We start from the raw sequence: 24695 nt of genomic DNA on the forward strand, positions 1-24695 counted from the left end.
ACTTATTTCACATTCTTTCTTTAAATTAGAATCTGTAGGACATTGATAAATGTTTGGACAAAGTGAAGCACTATTATTTTCGCACCAAAAAGTCTTAATTGTTGACTTTGAATGTACACAAGAAGTCTTATGTAATTCAACAATAACTTTCTTATTTCAGTTTTTCTCATTTTTATTTTAGTGAGCAATCCTTTGTGTACTTATAACAGTTGAAACAGTATTCATTTCATTTACCAAAACCTTGTACTTTTTTGCAGGTAAATTTTATAATACCCCACCCACTTTTTTCTAATTTCAAAGTATGCGTCCCCTTAACGGTAATATTTCATGATTTCAGATGGCGTGTCCGCGTGTTGTTTACAAACAGAACAACTGCATTCAATAACTTTTTAAAAAGTTACATCGACCTGTAACATACTCGCCAATGTAGTTGTCACACGATGTGTGGAGAACTTTATTCTTTAAATTAGCAAACTCGAGATGAATTAGGTAAAGTGTGTATTTACCTACTTTCACTTTTACTGATATCCGCCATTTAGTTTAACTAACCTTTTGCTCTCGCTTAAAATTTTAACGAGCCCAAATACGTTCGAACCCTGCAATAACACGGTTGCGAACTGTAAAACGGTAATCATTCGAGAACAGCAGTTTTACGATATTAATTATCTTAAAATTGCTGTATTCAACCTATTACCAATACAAACAGACTAAATTCCTCGACATTTTCATTAAAAAGTTACTTGTACGACAGCGTTAGTTTACATTTTATCAAAACTGTCGATATATGTATTTGACAACATGCAACCAAAAATCTTACCAATGTACTTAAAACTTCAAAAGACGGACCAAATCAAATATAAATTGTTGAAAGCGTGCAGGAATACGAGTATAGTATTGTATTACGCGATTATAGTGATTTATATTGCAAAATGTTATACCAGAGAATGATCAAAAAAGCAAATAATAATAAATAATGCTTGAAGCTATATGGTCAAAGATACTCAAAAATGGTGATATATAAAGTGTTGCAAGTAAAATAATAGGATGGAATATAACTTGTGTCGTCTGCTTGGATTTACTTAAAACAGGTGATCACAACACGGTAGGTCAGAAAATAGTACACTTTTGTCGATAAACATTGATGATGTTTTTAGTAAAGACACACCACAAAATAAGTGTATTCTTTTGTATTTCCATAATGGTAATAATACATGATTTGCATGAAAAGACAAGAGATATACAAGTGTTTAGTTACAAATTGACAGTGACATATATTAGGCCAAGACAATGTGTGCAATGCTTTAACATTTTATTAAATTATTGTAGCAATATGTACAGAAATATGTGTATTTAGTTAAATTTCAATCACATTTTGTTTCTACAGTGTAAGATAGTTATTCATGTAGATTTTTGAAACTATGCTGAAAAGAGATTGACTTAATGAGTTTGCAGATGTAGTTGTCAAATCACATTTATTCAGGAAGGGCCTAAATAGCCACCTGAAAACTTAAGTATAGCTGTATATCATCTGTATTATAAGAACGGTTTTTATGAAGTTTTTATTTATGAAAAAACTAGTTCACTAGGTCGTGTTGGGTCCTTAAACGATTTGGTCATCCTGTATAGCTTTGATCACTGACAGGTCTTTAGTGTGAACAACACAGTTTGAAATCGGCATCGAGGCAAACACTTTGAATCAAGCAATCCAAGTCTTAGAAAGTTTTATTTTTTTGCTCGGACCACCTGCCTAGTAGTTGAGTTTCTCTCGGAGTCAGAAATAACACGATATACTGGATCAAAAGTTTCCGAACAGGAAGGAGCCAACAAGTCATTATTGAAGTAACGAAAAGTCGAAAACAGCTCAATTTTCGTGTGTTCGTCTTTCGTCTCCCGAGGCGAATACACGAAGTAACGAAACATTGATAGCGAAATAACGAAGTTTTAATACCCGCCGATACGAAAAGTGATTAAGACAAATGTTCGCATGTTCGCCTCTGAAATTTCGTTATTTCGCCTTCAATGTTTCGTTACTTCGTGTATTCGCCTCGAAAGTTGAAAGATGAACACACGGCAAATAAGCATTATTTCGACCTTTCGTGTGTTCGTTACTTCGACATTTCGCCACGCCGACACGAACACACGAAATGGCAGAAATCAGGCACCATAATGTAATAGTGACATACGTCAATCTGTTTTAGAGATTTTCTCAGAGAACTGATATTAATATTATCAGACTATGATATTGGACATATTAAGAAATAGACTGTTTACATTTACAGTTTTAAAATTAAAAAAATAAAAATATAATATATCATGCTCTAGGAGCTAGTCTTATTGTTTTCCCAGGCAGCAGAAACAGAAATTATTTCTACATAAACTAGAATGTGTCTGTAGGACACAGGGTGTGCCCCCACTGGTACATTTGTCACAAATAAGGGGCAATAATTCAAATGTTTGCAGTCTTAATGGGGTATAGCCTCAACAAACATTTTATGCAAAGGATTCATTATTCTAGGCCCTATACTTTTTGAGCTATGAGCATCACAAACAAAAAATCCTCTATTTTGGCTAATTCAAGGGCCATAACTCTGTAATAAGAGCTAAGATTCTCAAGAAAAATGCCAAGTGTGCAAGGTCACATCATGTCGAAGACTCCAGCAAGGCTTCCTGAACTTACATCTAATACTTTTTGAGTTAGGCACATAATTAAGTGAAAAAGTGCATTTTTTTACTATTTCAGGGGCCATAACTTTAAAAAAGGGGGTGGAGCCAGCCCAAAAATTAGAGGTGTGCAAGTTTATATCATGATAAAGACTTATGTAAGTTTTCAACCATTTATATTAAATACTTTTAGAGTGTAGTAAGGTGCGTCACAAGGTGAAAATGTACATTTTTGACAATTTCAGGGGCCATAACTCTAAAAATAGGGGGCGGACCCAAATGAAAAATAGGAGATGCGCAAGTTCGTATCATGATTAAGACTCATGCAAGGTTTCATGAATCTATATCAAATGCTGTTTGAGCTAGGCGTGTTACAATGTGAAAATATGCATTTTTGACTATTTCAGGGGCCATAACTCTAACAATGGGGGGGGGGGGAGCTAGATGAAAAATAGGAGGTGCGCAAGTTCATATCATGATTAAGACTCACGCAAGGTTTCATGAATCTATATCAAATACTTTTTGAGCTAGGCATGTCACAAGGTGAAAATGTGCATTTTTGACTATTTTAGGGGCCATAACTCTGAAAATAGGGGGCGGAGCCAGATGAAAAATAGGAGGTGCGCAAGTTCATATCATGATTAAGACTCACGCAAGGTTTCATGAATCTATATCAAATACTTTTTGAGCTAGGCATGTCACAAGGTGAAAATGTGCATTTTTGACTATTTCAGGGGCGATATCTCTGAAAATAGGGGGGGGCGGAGCCAGACTAAAAATAGGAGGTGCGCAAGTTCATATCATGATAAAAACTCATGCAAGGTTTCATCAATTTATATCAAATACTTTTTGAGCTAGGCACGTCACGAACTTCGGACGGACGGATGCACGGACGGACGCACGGATGCACGGACAAGACCAAATCTATATGCCCCCCACCAGTCATGGGGGGGGGGGGGAAAGGGGGGCACAAAAAGATACATCTTTTATGTATATGACTTAATCTTACACCGCGCCTGTAATTATAGCGGCTTCACCTTCAAACTCATTTTTCTGAACCTTTCACACCGCCTGCGTTGTTATTATAAAATCCTTACCATAGACCGTGTGATTTTAACATGTATTCACTCAACATTACCCGCCCCTGAATTTTGAATATTCTTATAAATCCAACATAATAACATTCTTTTTTAAGGTATTAAATACCTAATAGTGTACCTCCTTTTGAAGAGTATTCAATTCCTACCATAAACATATGTTTAACATACATTTTTAAGGGGGCATAGGTTCAAGCCCCACTGGTACCAAATATCTTTTCCTTTTATTCCCTTTCTTCTAGTAAGTTTTTGTTTTCAAGATTTATTATTGATTCTTTGTACAAAATTGGGAATTTTTGATTTGATAAGCGATTTCTTGCTGTTCTTTGAAAATACTGAGTTACATGCACTCTTGATTACATATTGTGGAAGAAATGTAGGAGGGTTTTACTTCTGCCTCAAGCTTATTTTTGAATGAAGTGACACAATTTTAAGCAGTCCCACAGGTCTCGACCTTAAATTTTCAATGTTTGAGTCAGAGTTCTGTCTCATTAAATCCTTTTACTTGAGGCACCCTAGAAAATATGACACTGACAGTTTTATTTTGTGTTTTATAATTGTTCACGTTTCTTTCATCAAAATTAATGGTATATTGAATTATCTGCAAACGTTTTGGACAATGGCCATCACTTTGAACTTTGTCTTTACTTGAGCTTGAGGAAATATCATAAATTAAACAAAATTTGTAAAAAAAAAAAAAAAAAAAAAAAAAAAACAGTACGTTAAAAGTTGTTTAAAGATTGCAACACAGTGCAAAGAATGTCAACTTTAAGAATATACTAAGCGAATGCCATTTTTTATATATTTCTGTTAGATATATAATATGCCTTAAATAAGATGTACAGAATCATTTTCAAAGTATGATAAGAGGAAAGCCTTTTTTATTTTTCTTTAAAACTCTCATGTTTTTCAAAATAGGATGCTTTAACGCGCATCTCTGGTTGCTACGCACCTGAATATTCAAATACTTTATGCCAGTAAATCACCGGCAGGAATCATTCCTGAATAATTGTATACGTGGTTTTGGTATAAATGTCTTAAACTAATAACGTCGTGTGATGTGTGATTATAACGCCCGCATGCTTAACTGCTTATTTCTTAATCAAAAAGCGCCAGTTATCTCCGCCCCTGGTTTCTGAAAAAGTAAAAAGAAAATATTTTATGCCAATACTTGCAGGAATCATTCCTGAATAATTTTATATGTGGTTTTGGTATATGTGTCTTAAACTAACAACGCCCGTGTGATCCTAACGGCCATATGCTGAACTACATAGTTCTCAATCAAAAAGCGTCAATTATTATCTGCCCTTGGTTTCTTAAAAGAAATGCATCAGCATATCATAAAACATGATAATTTTAATGCGGTGCCCACAATATCATTTTGTAATTAGTTTCAAAGGATACTATGTTGTCACGCACATAAATACTCAAACAGATTATACAGAATCATTGTTTCCTTTTAAATAGCAAGATACAGCTACACCAGTCTGACTAAACTACATCTCCAATTAACGCTACGCACATTGGATCTGAAGACGTGCTATTGATAGCCTCGTTCTTACGACCCTTCTGTTAGCCAGTCAGAGCCTTACTTTCAACATAGTGTATGTGAAAGTTGAAGTTTAAAAAATCTATATTTAGCCTGGGTTTTTCATATTTACAATTCTTATGACAACCACATCGCGACTACGCCCTCGTGTTTTGAGAAAAATCATATGTCTTGGTACGGACTTGGTCACGTAAGGTGTCAGACAGCAGTTTAGCTCAGTCGGTAGGGCACTCGCCCTGTAAGCGAGGGGTCCCGGGTTCGAGCCTCGGACTGACTGCACATTTTTCTCACCCTTTGACTCTCGACACTATTTTGATAGTTCAGCCAAATGCTTGTTGAAACAAGTCGTCTGATTGGTTCAAATAAAAAAAATTTGCGAAAATAAAAATAGCAATATCGGAAATCCAAAATATACAGAAGACGAATATGAATGGGTCATTCTCAGATCTTCGTTTAGAAGATCAAGTACTTTAGTCAGATTGCAGCTGCGCCAAATGTTATTATATTTTAGTATGCACCCGTGGGATGCATCATGCTACGAACTGAATAGATTTATTTGAGAATAGATGCAGAAGTCATTCTGAATCATTTGAGGCATTATATAGGTATATTAATTATATAAACCTAAAATCACGTCGCCCGCGGTGTTATAGTAAAGCCATAATCATAAATCGTGTGATCATCTAATGTGCATTTACCCGTCATTATCTACCACTGGAATTTTAAAGCTCATGTCAGTCCATGATAATAGATTTAAATAAAATATACGAAAACATTTAAAAACAAACTTTTAGTAAGAAAAACTGAATTGTTTTCTTATGAAAAATTCCCATTTTTTCATCAAAATGTGTTGTTTTGATGCAATACCCCGAGTTGCTACGCTCCTTAATATTAAAACAATTATGCCAGTAAATGCAAAAATAATTCCTGAATAATTTTATGCATCGTTTTGTTACTAACAGCAACGGCCACACGCCGAACCGCATATTTCTCAACCAAAATATGCCTAGTATCCGCCCCTGCCCTCAGTTTTTTTAATTAATCAGCTCATCATAGACTGAGTGAGACCCACTTTATAGGTTGTCAGGGCTACGGATATGCAATATGTATTTTTTATTTTTATTTTTGAGCATGCCCTTCAGTTTGGACCGTCCAAGTTTACAAACACGTTTGTTTATTTTATGAGGAGTGTGTAAATATGATATCACCTAAAATCAACAAAAAAATGGTCAGCCACATTACAAAATGTAGTGCAGAAAATGACGTCATTTAGAATAGATGTGTTGGCGTAAAAAATTGTACGCTAATTACTAATTACCGGCATTCACTGGCAAGTAGTCAAGATAATACATTAATTTTGTATTATGAATACTTTCCGAATTGAGTAATTCTGCAGATAAGAAATGCATGGTCATTGTTAGGTTCTGTTAGATGAAAATGTGGGTGATGATGATGATGACAATGATGATGATAATGTTTAGTCTGTATAAAGCCATTTACGTTTAATGTTTCCTATATTTCAAGATAAGGTGCCCTGTACAACATTATGTTGACTTATTTATCGGCTCGTATTCATCATTGCTTAAAGCATTAAGTCGTCAGTGATATAATTTATACCTTAGAAATTTTTGAGAACTCTTTAGAAGAATACGCCACATAGGAGCAAAATGCCATTAAATTCTGTACAAATAGAACAATGAAAGACCTAAGAGAGACTAGCTTTTTACAGCGAATGTCTAAATGTCAGACATAACATGTTCAAACTTGGTGGATACGGGCTCTATTTTTTCTAAGGAAAGGTATTTAGGTATTGCGGATACTGCTGTCAAATTCCGCTCTCATCTTGGTTCACACAAGCAATATCCATGTAAGCTCTACACTGCGCTTACTTAAACTGCCACTCACTCGCTATTTCCGTATAAGATTATCACACAGAGGTGATAAAAGAAGAGTGAACGTCTTTAGAAGTGTCAAATGCTGTTCTTTCATGTCAAATATAACTTTTGTGACGGGATTCGTTTTGTCATTAAATTCGCATTAAAATAGTAAAATAGTAAAATAGTAAAGCTAGTATCTCCTCTCTTTCACACTCTCTCACACACAAGCCGCACACACAGACACACCGCGCACACGCACACGCTTATACACACACACGCGCGAACGCACGCACGCACGCACAGAGAGAGAGAGAGAGACAGACAGACAGACAGACAGACAGACAGAGACAGAGACAGAGATCCATTAGGTAAGGCCTGTCCGGCTAAGCCCACTTACTTAGCCTGGCTGTTTGCGAATAGCAAGTCTACTTTAACGTATCCGATACACACGAAGCCGCTTTCTTGACAAGCACTTGTACTGAACTCTATATTAGGTGGGAGACATTCAAGCGCTTGTACTGAACTCTGTATTAGGTGGGAGACATTCAAGCGCTTGTACTGAACTCTATATTAGGTGGGAGACATTCAAGCGCATCTCAGAAATTTATAGTGTCTGGACCGGGACTTGAATCCTGGACTTCTGGATTGACAGTCAGTTGTTTTATAGAATTTTTTTCATTAAATGGCACTGCTAGAGCCTTGTCTAAGCAATTCATTTGTATATGAACGGGTGTAATGAAGTTATTTACACACTAATTCTTTTTATGAAGAAATAAGTATAGAACTTAGTACAAAGATCATAGCGCATGTATGTTTATCTTGCTTACAGTTACAATGAGTAGTACAATATACTACAATTATTGAGTATGCATACATACAGACAGACCCACGGATGGACGGACTGACGGACGAATGGACGAACGAACAAATATACAATCTGCTGTGTCTAATTTATTTTCACAGATGGAGGAGGTTTAGGTGAAATTTAATATATTTGCATGGTTTTAAAATATCTTAATCTTGTAATGTCACGAGTATTACACACCCTATTATATCTACAGTTTCACAACTTATTTTCAAGCACAAAGCATTTAAGGTCGATACAAGCCATTTAACTAAATCTTGCTTCCCAGTATTAACTATACATTGACTTAGTTGCTAATGGGAGAAAAGGACAGTAGATTTGAAAATTCCGCAAATCTTTGCTGATACCAGTGCGAAAATAATCATAAAAAAAATCCAATTTTGAGAAATTCCAGGTAAATTCTGAGCGGATGTATTGCACATACTTAGCACGGCATTATGAGACATTTTTAGCCTGCCGGTTCTGTTGTTTTTATTATAAAAACGGGTTAAACTCTTTTGAGGCAAAAATGGCCCAAAATGTACACCTTGCGCGACCTGTACTTTATTATCTGGAAATGACTGACCTAAAATCATGTTTATTTTTAAAGCATGTAATCAGACGAAAATAATGGTGGGAAGAAAAGTGTCTCATAACCATTTACTTATTCCGCAAATTTGAGCTGAATCTGGATGGATGGATTGATGACAATCTGATCACCTCGACATTTATGCTACGCAATAGACCTCTGACATAATAGGGCGCCATATTGGACTACTTTCACTCACATGACGTTAAAATGGCAGCCTCCATGCAATAACCTACTTCTACTTATTGATAATTATATTTTTAACTTGATAAGCGTCAGTGTTTCCATTCCATTTTCTTTCTTTCTGGGAACATTTTGATTGAACATAGAGGGAGATGTAAACAATAAATCATCTGAAATCTACTGATAAACAGATAGTTATTGAATTTATTTCATTGAACTGCTGGATTAACCATTCTGCTGGATACATGTACATAAAGGATATATTGTATGATTCATCACAGGTTATCATCATTTGATTAAAAGGGAATTTTTAATTAATCATTGTTAGGCTGTGAGTTATACTAGTCTTACATTGATTAGATCACTTGAGGATAACCTAAGACGCCAAACAGAGAAGTTACTGTGTTTTGTGACCAATGACAAATGCTTGCAGATGACCATGACAACTTATTCTGGGGAATTCAATTACCTGAGAAAATAGAGGCGGATGAATAAACTGTAAAATCATTTAAATCAGTTAATGTATACACCATGGATTGTGAATAGGTAATAGTTTGTCTTAGAAGATGCTGAATGTTAATGTTTCAATTGCATACTTTCTTTTTTCATTTTGGCAACAATGCTTCTGGTGTGTTTGTTTTCATTAAAACACACACATCTTCTGTTAAGGGTTTTCTAAACTTTTCATTGTGAGTTTTACTATTCCAATAGAATTGTTAAGTTATTCAGTTTAAAATTCAAAATTTCCTTTTAAATTATTAAAACGGAATTAATCACAGAGAGCTCCAAGTAAATGTAACCTAATTTATACATCTCTTTCTTTTAACTATATTTTAACATCAGATTCATATGTTGCCTTCTTAGTATATTTTATACTGTATCTTTTATTAGATTAGCATGTACCCCATTGGAAATAAGGCTTTAGCTTAATGGGTTATCCATAGGTCTTTAGCTTTCTCTAAAGTATAACACAGGTTGGCTTAGAATTTTCAGTTTTATTAAAGTATGCATCTTACCCTAGTCATAAATCAACTTTTTAACTCATTTAAATATAGATTTGTTTTTATAACTATGTAAAGAAATTGTTTTATATGCTGTGATATTATATTTATTGCCTTGTGTTGTGTTTTATGCTATTGATCTTAAATGTCAATAAATAAATAAATTAGTACTTTGCACTCTAAGTAAGACTAAGACTGTTCATGTCTTGAAATTGACATAACAAAGTATGTGTTATTTTTCATAATTTTCAAACAATACACAACCTGATTATATATAAAAATTGGAAGTCCTTGGTGATAAAAGAAATATAAAATTGAAGGAGCAATATATATTTTTGAATATTTGTCAATATATTTTTGACAAAACTGGAGTTTATAAATGTGAGAACAAGTGCCAGATCAGGATTTGAACCTGAAACCTCCCCATAACATTGTACTTACATATTTGGGGTGCTCTAACAAATTGAGCTACCTGACACAGACTGTCTACATTGGAAAAAATATTGGAATTTTCAATTTCCAAGCAAGCTAGGAGATCTTTAAGTCATATAGATTTGCAATATTATGGAATAACCACATTAAATCAACAACACTATCTAAACATTACAGTATAAATTGACCACTCTGGCATCATAACATTTCCTGTGAACAGAACTGTCTATTTGAATTAAGAATAGGAAATGAAATGAGCCGTGCCATGAGAAAACCAACATAGTGGCTTTGTGACCAGCATGGATCAAGACCAGCCTGCCCATCCGCGCAGTCTGGTCAGGATCCGTGTTGTTTGCTTTCAAAGTCTACTGCAATTAGAGAAACTGTTAGCGAACAGCATGGATCCTGACCAGACTGCGTGGATGGGCAGACTGGTCTGGATCCATGCTGGTCGCAAAGCCACAATGTTGATTTTCTCATGGCGCGGCTCAAATAGCTTTCTACTAACTAACAAACATTTTATGTATTGCTGCATTTTACATGTAATACATTAAAACTACTTAGGTAGTGTGTTACAAATGTTTTTGTATTGATTTTTGATAAATAGTTGATTCCTGTTTAGTTAATTTCTTTTTCATGACTGTTATAACATTGGCAAAGATACAAAAACAACAACAACAAATGTATTTAATCTAATGAAATACAGCTTTTTTCTAGGTAAATTAAAGTCATAAGACAAGTACTGTCAAGCAGTTTTTGTGCTAAATCAACTTGTGTTAACAGCAGTGTAATGTGCACTTTCCCATGCAGACAGTAGATTAAACCACTTTTATAAGTGATTGAAAACTGACCACAAACATTTGGGGGTCACAATACATTGAAAAGTAAGTCAAGATATATTTAATGGTTGAAAAATATCAGTCCGTTTGAAATATTATGTGCCTAGCACTACAAGACCAAAGAGGTCTGACTGTAAATAAATTCTTGTATCTAGGCCATGGCATTTTCTGACTACAGAAGATTATATACTGTCTTTAAATTATTTGTATTTGATCGTTTTAAATTATCTTATTTAAAATAATTATATTAATATTTTTCAACTTGTATTGTAAAACGCATGAATATGTTTAATGTAGAAATAGGCGTTTAAGCAATAAACCATTTCAGTTTCAGTTTAGTTTCATTTCAGTACTGTCACAGTGGCACTTCACTTGTGCTGTATTTTCTGTCATAAATATTAATTAAAGTAATAACTTGTATCTAAATGTAATGTCATGATGTTAATATTTACTAACAATACAATGTGATAATTCATTTGTACATGCAATTCTTTGTCACACTTCTGATTTTACCTGTTGAGTTTCAGGTTGGAACTTGTATTTTTATACAGTTAAATACTACCACCTTAGGCATACAAGATAAGATAATTAAAATAAATGGTTAACTGTTCATAAACAAATTAAGGACGTGCAGTCCTAGTGCTAAGCACTTCTTAATCAAAATATGTATAATTTATTTATGTCTGATGATGAGAAAATGATTATAATTTTCAGTGATGAAATATTGTATATATATATATACAAATCATGCTTTCATATTTTACTTGAAAGGAGAAAGAAACTGTACAGAAGAACATGATATTAGTAATTTTTAGCATAACTGTAAATAAGGGTCAGTAGTACATTTTAGCTGACATATTTTTTTTATTGTCTTACTTTGATCTAGGGAGTAGTAGTTAATCAGTTCATTTACAAGAGGATTTTCAACTTTTTACAGACAGGGGATTTCAAAATAAAAAATAGCATTCTTATTAATGCACAAGTTATATCTTATGTGTTCACTTTTGTTTTAGATGCATCCTGATGATCCTTAGTCTTACTAGTCTTACTATGCGATTAGACAGTAGTAAATGTAAGAGATTACCCATACTTCATAATAATCAAGAACAATATTTTGTTTCAACCATTTGTCAGGTAAGCATTAAAGAAGAATCATATTGCTTAATTCAGTCACAAACCAATATAATATATCTACCAAAAAGTCTTTCACTCATCCACCCACTCATACAACAACTTGTCATTCACTAATGATAACTACATGTATCATCATATTCCTATGGTTAAAAATGTTTTAAAGACTTATTTTTATCCAAGTGTTGAATTTGTATAGCATCTTTGATATATTAGATTGGAAGGCAGTTTTGCCCTATTAAAAAGACCCCTTGACAAACTGTTTCAAGAGTTCACCAAGGGCAGACCCCGGTCCCTGGACAACAGATATGCCCACCCTTTGAAATGAACCAAAAATTATGTAGTGATGGTAGATTTGTATCAGCCTTGCTGTTGGGTTACGACTTTAGCAATGTGGTTAGAGTCGTGAGGTCCTGGGTTCCAGTCCAAGTAGGGACCTTGGTCTTATCTCTCCAAGGAATGACTTTAATGGTGTTGGAAATGTTTGAAGGACTCATTGGGTGTGCATAGAGCTGGTAAGCTCTGAAAAGTAAAGGGAGAGAAGTGTAGTGATAGTAGATTTACATAGGCCACTTCCAACAGCCTTGCTGTTGGGTTTACAATTTAGCGACGTGGTTAGGGTGCCCGCCTACGGATCATGTGCTCCGGGGTTCCAGTCTGAGTAGGGACCTTGGTCTTTTCTTTCGCAGAATTTTCTTCCGTTTTGTGGGGGTCTGATTTAATAAAATTACAAATCTAATGAAACAGCCCATTGCAAAGAGCTATAAAATCAAATCATTTAATCATAATGTATACTTCTTTGCCCATTGTTAAACCTTAGATATTTTATTATGCCTTCTACATGTCAGTATCTGAACAATTACCTATTATTAAGACTCCTTTGGTGATACAGTTAACGTATCTTTAAAAATCAAATTTGAGAAAACTGTCATCCGCCATTTTTGTTGTTTGTATACATGTATTTTGACTATATAAACTTTGGCTAGTCAGTGCTAATATTTTAAAAATTCCTACAAAAATTGACAAATGTTAACTGTATAAATAAAATAAAATCGATTAAATAACATGATATATTCAACTTTTTTCATCTAAGTAATGGATACATAATTTGTAACATTCACGCGAATGAACACAGACATTTAACACAGGCGAATAGCGTTGGTGTATTCTGGAGCTATACACGAGGCGTATATACCGGATAATACGGAAATGCCCGATGTTGCACGATTGGGATTGATGACCGTTTCCATTTCGTCTGAATTCCGTTACCTCAGGTAAGATTTTAGACCCGGTCGTCTACACGGAGCTAAGAAAATCGATTCAAGCACATGATTATTTTTGCAAAATAACTTCTCGTACGCAGGAATCCTCAGTTCTATAAATATCATAAATAACCAGTTGAATATAAATGCCTTTAAAGTGCATCTGTCTATTTTATTTAAAAAACTTACCCGGCCCAAATATGTAACTGGCCCCTGCCACTTTAAGAAATATAACTTGCCTGCCAATAAAACGAACGAGACGGAAACATGTAATACTTTGAAGTGGTTAATAACATAAACATTTCATAGAGGATTTATATGTACATAAGTCAAACAGCAGCCCGTCCGCTTAGCTCAATATGGAGAGCGAAGATCTACGGATAGTAGGGTCCTGAGTTTGATCCATGAGCGGGGCGTATGTTCTCCGTGACGATTTGATAAAAGACATTGTGTCTGAAATCATTTGTCCTCCACCTTTGATTCATGTGGGGAAGTTGGCAATTACTTGCGGAGAACAGGTTTTTGTTGGCAATAACTTGCGGAGAACAGGTTTGTACTGGTACAAAATCCAGGAACACTGGTTAGTTTAACTGCCTGCCGTTACATAACTGAAATACTGTTGAAGAACGGCGTTAAACCCAAAAACAAACAAACAACGGCCTTCAAACACCTATTAATGAAATGTTCCTGTATTTCATAATCAATAACGAACTCTGGGGACGGGGAATTCGGCAAGACGGGGAACACGTAACAAATTGAAATTGTTTATCACATGTTTACTTTATGTGAATAAAAGTAATAGAGGATATTACACGAGTGTCTTGTCATTCTGTATTTATAAGAGGGCCTAACATTTAATCAATTTTGCTTAGTTTAGAAACTTCAATGTGGAAAGACACAAATGTAATATTCTTGTATCACATACATTTCTTGCTGAAACATCAAAACTTCTCCTTTCTTTACAGAATAAATAAATTTAAACAACGTCTCCTACACTTACATCGACGCCAATGTCTCAATTATTTTCTATACAAGTATATAATATAACTGAGAAGATTATAAAATGGTTTTATTTCACTCCGACGAAGTCTGATATGTGACAAAGTCAATGTTATATGTTTTTATTGGTATTGCACTAGTGCAGTTACAGTTTGAGGTTGACTTTGACTTTATTTCAAATGGAGGACATTGGTCCGAGTTACTGACTATAACAGGTAAAGAAACATGAAATGTCGACGTTTCAGCTGAAAAAGCGATAAAGACAGTCTTAAATTTATGTCTTTTCATAATGACTTTGTCACACTTGTTGAACCAAAATCGTGAAATGCGCGTTTAATAAATCTAATATGAAAATACACGGGACCCTTTATTGTGTATAAATATGTGATTATTTATTGTTTATACACATTGGTTGTATCGCTTGATTTGGGTTTAAATAAGGCTCTTGTGCAATATAATGTTCGCTCTCTTGTATGTTCTCTTTTTTCTAGTTATGCTCTTAAAATAAACAACACCACTAACAAAACTATATACTAGCATTTAGGAGTGTCCTGTCGCTTTTTATTAATAGATTTGAAAGGTTACTGAAATAAACCATTTCAGTAAAGGGGTACCCTACCTTTTCATAATTTATTTTTATGATAAATATTAAAAAGACTGCCTTTTCGACAATTAGACGCAATGGTAAGCGTGACGGCTCTAGAATCTAACTTCTGTGAGTTCGAATTCCAACGGAGATCACTAGTTTTTTTCATTTTATATTTTGCTAACATACATTTTAAAATGATGATAATGTTAAATATGTATTTGAATTGCATTACTTGTATCAGTTTGCTATTTTCGCATAAAACATAGGTTTTTCAAATATATTTTTAACTGTGTGGATGGTCCATTGGACGTGTGTGTTTGAAATGTATTGAATGTATTAAAATTGTATGAAGGAATTTAAAACTGAAATTGATATGATGAAATAAAATAAAATAAAGAGAAGTCTGAAAAATATAAATAAAACAAATTCAATCATAAAACAAATGGCCCTGTGTGGGATTCGAACCCACAGCCTCCTAATCGCAAAATTTAAATCACTAGCAAGATATAGCCGAGGCAATTTCGATCCGTACATTATTTGAAATATATTTATAGTTTTAAATATGTCAAATATCTTTCAAACCCTTATTAAATGGAACAGTCTGGAAAATCCAAATATAAAAATAAAAGCAACAGGTCACTCCTAAATGCTAATACAGTGCATTTTATTTGACTGGCGGGGCGGGGTTTCGCGACGGTCCACTACATTATTGTGCACGGTATATTGTACATGTAACCAATGTAGTGTTGAATTTTAGTCATTGGTTACCATAGATTACGAAATTAAACAATTATATTGCTCTACCTATTTTGCTTGTTTTTTTTAGATTACCATTATTTGCATAAGTCAGAGATTAACTTCGCCCCGCCAGTTCGAATGGAACGCACAGTAGCATCATTAAGACCTTGGTGTAGAGCTGGCTTTAAGTAAAACTCAACACTCAATATGTAGAACATATTATTAATAGATATAAAGTAAATTGCAAAGAATTGGAGAATATTAAATCTCATGGAATTTACTTGTCCACAACTTTGGTAAAAAATATAAAATGTCTTCATACACGAAAAATTTGACATCTTTCATTTTGAAACATAACATTTATATAAACAATTATCGAACGTTTTAGAGTTTCATTTTTTCTTTTCAAAATTTTAATCGTCTTGAAAATATTGTATATTGATATTCTATTTTTTGAAAAGATATAATGTACGACCAAGTGCCAGTTGAAATTAACTTGTCTTGACCAAATTTGTGAATATGTCTCGTAAAGGTGGAAATGAAAACACTCAATATAATATCGAAGAAGCAGCAGATTGAAATAACATATATACATACATAAGATAGGTTGCGATATCATACGTGTATGTGCGCATGCATGAAGTAAATTTATAGAATCTGGGGTGTTAAATTTCAGAAAATAGCAATCTAGCCTTATTTGTAAAATTTAACTGTAGCAGGCGATTGGACAACTTTAGAAGACGCACGTTTTTATGTATAGTGATTCAAGTATGAAGTCGCAACCTAGTACAAAACTATAACTACTTCAAGATAAGTAAAAGCAAAACTTTAGATAACAAGGAAATATGATAAAGTATATTTATTGTAATAGAATAAAAAAAAGGTAACAAATCAGCAAAATCAAGTCCAAAATTATCCTGGTATATTTCGTATCACGCTAACATAACATCTTATATCATATGACAATGAGTTTACGTCGATTTAGTTTTGTCATTTTGATGGATTTAAATTTTCACCGCTTTTCTTCATTTTCTTTTTAACATTTTCTTTCGTCATGCAATCCGTTGATCTGTAAAAACACAAGATTTGCACGTGAGAACAATGAACCACTACAACTCTAATTCTACATATAAATATGTCAATAAATCTAAAAAAAATCGAGTACAGTACTAAGGAACATTTAATGATAATAATTCAAATCATTAACGATTTCACACCAATTTCCTATCAATATTAACCTTTTCAGCCAAATGTGAAAAACTACATTAAGCAGCATTAACTAAAGAGCTAAAAAGACAGATATACCTAATATAGATAAATTATAATAAGTTACACTTCTTATGTTTTTAACCACTGAAATTCTAACCATTTTTACAATAACACCTACCTATACCTATTTCCTTCCTTGGCTGTTATGAATATTACCTCCTGTGAAATCACCACCTATACCGCCGATGAATCCACTATTGCCTGTATGTTGAGGTCCAAGATTTTGTGTGTTAGTAGTGTGTGAAGAAGAACTCCCACCCCACCAACGACGCACAGGACCTACAAGACCTCGTGTGTTGGTGCTCTGCAGATCTATTTTAAAGACACAAAAATTCATAAAATATTCTATATTTTCTTACAGCGTTCTATATAACACATTTTTTTTTGTTTTGATAATGTATTTAAATGTTTCTTCTGTTGTATATGTTTTGATTTTTTATTTATTTGTAAAGGAAGCTGCAAGTGTGACAAATCATGCATGCGGTTACAGATGTTGCCATTGTGATATATCTTTTGGAGAGAATTGGGACTTTTCATTTCCAAAAGAAATATTAATAAACAACTATGATATAAATTCACATCTTGCATTTGTTGAAGAAAATTTCTTTTATAATATTTTATAATGTATAATCGTACGATTGAATTATTTGTTTAGAAAGAGGCATTTCAAAATTAGTGTGCTTAATATATTACAGTTGCTAATGTTTTATGAACCTTCTTCCGTTTAACAGAAGATAAAATTAAAATATTCGCATTAGAAAAACGACAAACACTACAAAACAATGAATTGAACATCGATTGATCAGGCAATCTTAAAACATAAGAGAAACTAGTTCCGCAAAGAAAGCGCACTCATTTTTTATGAGAAAAGTCTTCTGTCCATCGCTCAATTATAAAGACTTCATGTACACTGCGTAAAAAGTTCATGGCAAGATAAATTCTACAAAAATATTACATACCATAGAATTTTTCAATGCACAAAGTTTGAAATTGCACGGCTAAACATTGTATAAATATATATATACTCATTAATTTTATGTTTAAAGCTGTATTTCTGTTTATATGAATTATCTTGAAACAGATGTGTTTATAGTTACACAAACTCTCCGTATTATGTTGGAATATTTCTGCTAACCACATCTCCACTTATAAACGATATATATAGATAATTTTCTCTATCATATGTCACATAGCTTAATGCCACCACCAATTAACTTAAACAAATCGGCTATTGCGAAAGTTTTCCAGATAGACGATTAGGTAAAAAATATATCATTTTTAAAACAAACTCTCTATATTCGATTTGTCTTTTAAAGTTGACTTAAACTAATCACTGTGATGCAAATATAAAATAGGACCAACTGAGAACAAAAAACACAAAATCTTGAAGAGGTGGGCACTGACAGGTAAGTTTTACCCTGGTAAAATACACAAAACTTTTAAACTTGCAAGATAGTAACTAATTACATTCAGTCATTTTTCAGACAACTTACGGAATATGAGGATTGGCAGATATGCAGACATGCAATCTTTATCGTTATATAATCTTAAAGCCCTCTAAATAAATATAATATTTTTGACAAACATTTAAAAGTGTTGTATATGAGTAAGTTCTTACTTCTTTCTTGGTTCCTTCTTTCCACATATCTAGCCAGTAATTCCTCAGTCAATTCATCCAGCAGCTCATCTTTTGAAGGTGAAGCCCTCGCATCTCCTGATTTTACCAGCACTGCGGCAAGCACTACAAGCCCGAAAACGACAACGGAAAGCTGCATGTTGAATTTCTAACCGATCGTTCTGGAGCTCAGAGTTTTTGACTTTGATATTGCCGGTTCAGCATGTTTTATAGGCCATCTATCCCGGATGCGTCTTTTATTGCTTGTCATACGTGGGTGTTTCGTACAAAAGGTACTTGGGTATTTAATAAACAAGAGAAATGATGATACTAGCATTTTATTTCCATAACAAATAACATCCTTGAAGCTAATGGTAATTTGTTACGGTCTCATGGTTATAAAGTGGTTTTATGTATTTCAGTGACAGCAAAAGATTATCTTATTCAATGCATCAGATTACTTAAATACATTATGTGACGGAAAAGATAATATTTAGCCGCGCCATGAGAAAACCAACATAGTGGCTTTGCGACCAGCATGAATCCGGATCAGCCTGCGCAGGATCCATGCTGTTAGTTAACAGTTTCTCTAATTGCAATAGGCTTTGAAAGCGAACAGCATGGATCCTGACCAGACTGCGTGGATGCGCAGGCTTGTCTGAATCCATGCTGATCGCAAAGCCACTATGTTGGTTTTCTCATGGCGCGGCTCAAATACAGTCTCTCACAATCATTCTTCCAATAAACTATTAACCATAAGCCAAGGGAATATCTTCTTTGTTTTGTTTTGTTTCGCTATGTAATTCTTAGCTTATTTGATTTTCTATGTATATTTTTATTTAGGTCAAAACTGAGTTATTATTTTCATGGTCTTCACTATAATTAATACTTAATTAATTGCATCTTCATTGAGGATACAAAAACTAGTTTGATTTATAAAGACATCAGACGCCGCATTTTAATGATATACAATTAATAAACCATTTTGAATATTTTGTTTTAGTTCCTAATTTTGTTTTAGCAAAATATTCAGGTTTCTTCTTCTTGAAGTTACTGAGATGCAGTATGTAAATTGTCAACTACAAAATGTATATCAATTTAGTATCCAATTATGATTATAGAAATCAGAAATATTCTCGACATTTAACATTGTCTAGATGGAAAAAGATGTGTTCCTACGGTATTTTTCAAAACATCTACTAGAAATATTAGGCAATGCAATGTGCCAAAGGCATTTACGTGACAAAGCACGAGGACTAAACAAAACACTTTCGCTGGTGTATAAGCAACATTCAGGGGGATATGTCTTCGAAAGTGTCAAAAGAACAAGTAGCACTGCCTAACGTGTAACATTTTATTAAAAGATTGTCACTTTTATAATGGTCCTTTCAGTACAAATGTCCGTACCATTGTGTAAGGTATATATGTGTAGGTTTTTGATATTGACTGTATTATAGACACCAGTTTACAATCTATTGATATCTTTCTTGTTAACGGAAATTTGAAATGGCGGTTATCTAACCTCTTTCTATTAACCTGAAGTCTGTGTATGGCGGATTGAAATCTTAGGTTTTATATAAGTCGGGTCTTAAATAAACAAGCCAACACGCCAGTATGCGTTGGCTTATTTATATAAGACCCGTCCGACGCTGAGATTGTCCTGCAGCAAATCTTCCATAAGGACTTTCAACTTGCGATGATGTGGACCAAACTGGTTCATAAAAATTAAAAATGTCAATATTCATACGTTTTTAGAAAACAAAAGTCCGCTAATGATTCCACTAAAATAAGTCTTCCTGCTGCATGCGTTCAGATATTGGGTAAGCTATGCAGTAATTATTTTGAATTACAATAGTGTTTGATCGTTTGGCTGGAAATAGCACTTGTTTCAGCTTAATATCTGAGAAGAAAGTAAATATTATGGAAAGAATATTTCTGATAAAGGTCTACAAAATTGTTGTTTAAACGCTTAATTATCTATTCCCGATTTTCATGCAATTTCGCGACCTGGATACTTAAGTCTGTTTTGCTGAACTCCATTCTGGACAAGGACGACAAAAGGCAGTACTCTCTCTCTTATCACATAGTATAAATACAGTTAAATGTATTCAAATTGTGTATTATATTGATAATGCAGATGCTGTGTCAGAAATGCTTTGTTTCCACCTGGGTATGATATACGCAATGTATAATAAAGTGTATTTATAACAGTGTAATTCCACTGCCAATGATTCAGCTCAGTTGAGATACATTTTATTTAACGTCGGCAAGACATATAGCTTCTGCATGACGTACACAAAACATGAAAGAGCTGATGGTGACTTTCTGATAACTGTCTAGTAATGACACTGGTAGTTTTTGAAATACTTTTTGTGCTAGTGGTAGTAGTATTGTCTGTAGCAGTACTAGTAGTGACAGTAATAATAGTGATGATGGTGGTAGTTGTGACAAGATCTTGGAAATACTGTGGTGACAGAAGTAATGATGGCGCTGGTGTCAGGAAGGAAAATAGTGGTTAAAATATACTTGTAAAGAGAAACAGAAATAACAGAGTGATGACTGACAGTGATGGTAGTAGTTACAGTGCTGGTAAAATTGATGGTTTCTTGTGGTAGTTGTGGAGATGGTGACAGTAGTGGTTCTGCTGGTGATGGTGGAAATACTGGTAGTGATGTTACAAATTGTGATATTTTTCAGTAGTTGTGATGGGGCTGATGGTAATAGTGGTGGCAATTATGTAAGTTATGGTTGTGCTGATGGTAGTAGTGGCGCAGCTTATAGTACACGTGCGGTTATTGTGACAGTATTAATGGGTAGTTGTGGTTGTGATAACAGTAGTGAGCGTTTCTGGTGGTAGTTGTGACAGTAATGACAGTAATGGTGCTGCTGATGGTGGTGAAAATCCTTTAAGTAATGATAAAAATAGTTATGTCTGGCAGCAATTGTGATGGTGCTGGTGGCAGTAATAATGGTAATGTTATAAGTTATGGTTGTGCTGGTTTGAGTTGTGGTGCTGATGGTAGTAGTTGTGGTAGTGATGGTTTAAGGAAGTAGTTTTGGTAGTAATGGCAGTAGTGATGCTGTTGATGGGGTAGGATTACTAGTAGGGATGGTAGTAAAGATGATGTTTTGCGATGGTGTAGATGGTACTAGTATTGGTGTTGCTAATGGTAGTTGAGGGGTGCTGTTGGTAGTCATGTCTGCTCTTGAGGTAGATTTAGGAGTACAAGTTGTGGTAGGGTTGAGGATGGTGCTTGCAGTTGCTAGTATTGGTGGTGATGATTACAGTTTTGATGGTGCTACTGGTAGCTGAGGTGTTACTGTAGGTAGATTAGGCGATTTTGTTAAATATTGTTGTGCTAGTGGTAACGGTGATGGTTGGTAAGTATCGTTGTGATGGTGCTGATGGTAAATGCGGGTGAATTTGATATTGTTGTACTTGTTGTTGTTGTGGTAGTGTTATTAGTAGTTGTTTCATATGTGGTTGTTGTTGTGGTATTGATGGTAGTTATGGTTGTACTTGTTGTAAATGTAGTGGTAATGCCGTTGTTTTGGTGTAGCTGGCAGTCGTGTTTGTGTTGCTGATGGTAGTTGCGGTGGTAGGTGAATTCTTTGTAGTAATTGTGGTGATGTTGGTAGTTGTGGTGTTGTTGTAAGTTTCAAATTGCTGAAAGTACTTGTGGCGATGATATTTCTAGAGGTATAACAGATGGTTATACAAGTAGTTTAGGAGGCAGTGATGTTCGTGCAATCGTACAAGTACAAGTGTACGGTTTAGCAAGCCCGTAAGGAGGCCCATGCTTCCTTGATTTTTTTCCGAACATAGAGAAAAACTATACTGAAAGAGGAATAAATATTGAAATTGAAATAGCCGAGGCAATCTTTTAAACAAATTTATTTTTCTGTTTACAAATATTTCTCCTATTTATGTGTACAGTATCTACCCTACATCTGCATATTTGTCGTACAAGCTACGCACCCGTTAGCTTAAGGGATATGACTGTGCAGAACCGGCAGATTCCATCCGATGTCCGATTGTTTTTGATGAAACCACAGTAAAAATACTGTTAATGCACTTGACTTAATGGGACGACCCGAGTTGAAATGGCTTTAAAGAGACAAATATAGAGCTATGGAATTTCAAAATTTCTAGTACAGGACTCCTGAACCGCTATTCCCACCTCTATTTCAGTAACCCATGTTAGCACAATGTACATGTCAACATGAATTACTCAAAAAATTTATTTAAAGTGACTTAAAAAGTATTAAAGAATTTCAAATTGTTTTTCGGGAGGACCCTGTAATCATTGTCTGAGCTTTAATTATCCAGGTGTAGTAGGCAGGTGCAGACTAGCGCATTTTCATAGTACGCAGACGTAATGGGGGTGGGGGTCGGTGAGAACGGCAAATTGTGCATTTTAGCGTGTACTTGAAGCAGAAACATTGCACGAAAACCTTATTCTTTGTTAATTGTTTATATAAAATGTTTTATTTTACTAGGCATGTGCGAAATATGGCACGTGCAATCTGTGGTTTAGTGATCCATGTTATATATGTGCAAGTATTAATTCAAAACAAATGGTTAGTGGTGACACACTTTGAAAATATCATCATGATTGGATATATCATTCAAGAGATATGTCTGTTTGTATATATACGATAGTTGTTACAAGGAATTTGCCATAACTCCAAACTAAATACTAGACCAGTCAACAACGACATGCTAAGTTTCATGATACTGATACAAATGTTCCAATTCTGAAACTGATAACTTGCACTGGGAAAGCATTCCGGTAAAGCGACGTCGTAATAAGGTCAACTTCGTTATAGGTATTTTCCTTATCCTTTTTAACTAAAACAGTATTCTGCAAAATGTTTCTTACACCTTTTAAATTATCTCGCGGTTTTGTCATCGTAATCTCGCGCTTCGCGCTTCATGCATCGCTTTCTCTAATATGCGGAGCGCGAGATAACGATGGCGAATAGCGACGTCGCGAAACTTTAGCTTTCGTGCTTTGCCATCATGTTTTCGCTTAGTAAAAATTCTCGATTTCACGCTTTGTCATCGTGAGTTCGCGCTTTGCCATCATGATTCCACGCTTCGCGCATCGCCTGTTCATGATGGAGAAGCGCGAGATCACAACAGCGAAGTGCGAAAGAACAAAAATTTCAGGCTTTAACATTAGCATTGGGTAGACATTTTACCAACAATAGTGAAACATAAAAATGTTAAAAAACATAGCGTGACTGTTTACATATCTCAACGACATCTAAAACCAAGTATTACATTGAAATCTTGATTGGACAATTTTTAGAATGTTGTTTAAGGTCTTCTGAAATATAATACATGCAATTTAGTTACCTATAAGGCCAATGGAAAAACTGTAATCATCAGTTATAAATAAAGAACATATTTATCTCAATGTGAATTGGTTGTCAGATACTGTCATATCGTACGACTTGTACCGGTGTCAAACCTTGGCAATGCGCGTAGGATTTAACTAGGTGTAATTATTTGATTTCTATACTATTTTAATTTCTTTAACATTGAGACTATGTAATGTTGATAATTTCATACATTCTAAAAGTACAATTATAATATTATCTATGATAACAGAAAATAACGTAATAATTATTATTCGTGACAAATTACGTCTGCAATGGTATACAACTTGTCCTATTCAAAAGCCGTTAGCTTTGAAAATAAATGTCTCTTTGCCGGTTTCTCAACCAACAGTTTATCAATTTTTGACATTGTATTATATTCTATTACAGAAATTTGTCACATTAAACCGTTAGCATAGACGGCGTGTGAATGCAATATTTCACATGGTCAGAATTATTACAAAATAAGCAATCAAATAGTAGGATAATGTCTGTACTTAAATTGTTATAAAACTACAAAGACAATTATTGGTGGATTTCAATGCATGTTAAATCAACTAATTATATAAATCAGTTTGATATTACTTCAGTTTACTGTACTTAAAGCAAAATATGAAGTAAGCAATGATAGCGTA

The 24695-nt window shown here is 34.2% G+C and overlaps 2 long non-coding RNA genes across 3 annotated transcripts in view; one reads left to right on the forward strand and one right to left on the reverse strand.

The window, feature by feature from the left end:
- The first annotated feature begins 317 nt into the window (after window positions 1-317).
- LOC123549168 (uncharacterized) overlaps window positions 318-24695 on the forward strand; it is a 53745-nt gene continuing 29367 nt past the window's right edge. For both annotated transcript variants that reach the window (XR_008371313.1, XR_008371312.1), the window contains exon 1: window positions 318-1102. This is a non-coding gene — a long non-coding RNA (uncharacterized LOC123549168). The remainder of the gene's footprint in view (window positions 1103-24695) is intronic.
- Window positions 15998-18882, reverse strand: LOC128557674 (uncharacterized). Its single transcript, XR_008371310.1, has 3 exons — window positions 18679-18882; window positions 17179-17372; window positions 15998-16860 (listed from the first exon to the last, which is right to left on the reverse strand). It is a non-coding gene; the product is annotated as an uncharacterized LOC128557674 (long non-coding RNA).

Source organism: Mercenaria mercenaria, chromosome 6, assembly GCF_021730395.1.
Source record: "Mercenaria mercenaria strain notata chromosome 6, MADL_Memer_1, whole genome shotgun sequence".
In the NCBI taxonomy this organism is placed as follows: domain Eukaryota; kingdom Metazoa; phylum Mollusca; class Bivalvia; order Venerida; family Veneridae; genus Mercenaria; species Mercenaria mercenaria.